Raw genomic sequence first — 1,079 nt, 5'->3', positions numbered from 1 at the left:
TCATTCATTCATTCATTTATTTATTTATTTTTAGGTGAGGCGACCTTTGGTTGACCTCACAGATTGCAAGGATGTTGTCAGTTTACAATCCCTTATTTTTTATTTTTTAAAATTTTTTATGCCTACAGCACCTGGTCTCCCTACGTAGTCTCCCATCCAAGTACTAACCAGGCCCGACCCTGCTTAGCTTCCAAGATCAGACAAGATCAGGCTTGTTCAGGGTAGCATGGCCATCGATGCTGAATACTTTTAGAATTAAAATTAAAGTCACATTTTCCCATAAGTATACAGTAGAATATCATCTCAGTTTCAGAACCCCTAGACAGATGAAGTTAAATTTAAAGAAAGATTCAGATAATGGATCCTTGAGACTATATACTTAGATGTAGAACAGGCATTTAAAATTATCTACTCTCCTCCACATCTCTCCAGTTTGTGTTTTGTTGTTGTTGTTGTTTTGTGCTGATATATATATGGCTCACTCTAAATACATATAACACACATATACACACACACAAAATGCACAAGAAGTGTTCACAAATATACCTCAACCTATTAAACACTAAAACATTTTACTTTCCTCTTATATGTTATGCAGTTCCTTCCCTCAGAGTAAAGTGAATATAATTTAGCTACTTCTTAACGACTATGGAGGCAGAACTATGGACCTCTACTGTTCCATTTGTGTGATAATAGCAATTTCTTTTTTTTGTTTTTAATATTTTTTTATTTTTCAATTATAGTTGACATACAATATTAGTTTCAGGTGTACAGCAAAGTAATTAGATATTTATAGAACTTACAAAGCGATCACCCCGATAAGTCTAGTACCCATTTGACACCATACAAAGTTATTACAATATTATTGACTGTATTCTCTATGCTGTACTTTACAATCCTCTAATTTCTTCCAGGGCTTTTACAATGAGTGAAGACTAAGGCTTGCACTACATATATGACACACAGACTATCACACTGTTTAGTAGTAAAGCAGGCCTCTTATGAAAAGAAATATGAAAATACTACATTCAATCAGTTTGATATACAGTACAATTTCATACGGCGCATCCAATAACACT

The 1,079-nt window shown here is 33.7% G+C and overlaps 1 pseudogene; it reads right to left on the bottom strand.

Moving 5' to 3' along the window:
* Positions 1-119: 119 nt before the first annotated feature.
* Positions 120-238, bottom strand: LOC111734821 (annotated as a pseudogene).
* Between the last annotated feature and the right edge of the window lie 841 nt (positions 239-1,079).

This window comes from Pteropus vampyrus, unplaced genomic scaffold (genome assembly GCF_000151845.1).
Source record: "Pteropus vampyrus isolate Shadow unplaced genomic scaffold, Pvam_2.0 Scaffold7108, whole genome shotgun sequence".
In the NCBI taxonomy this organism is placed as follows: domain Eukaryota; kingdom Metazoa; phylum Chordata; class Mammalia; order Chiroptera; family Pteropodidae; genus Pteropus; species Pteropus vampyrus.
This window is presented reverse-complemented; position numbering and strand designations above follow the sequence as displayed.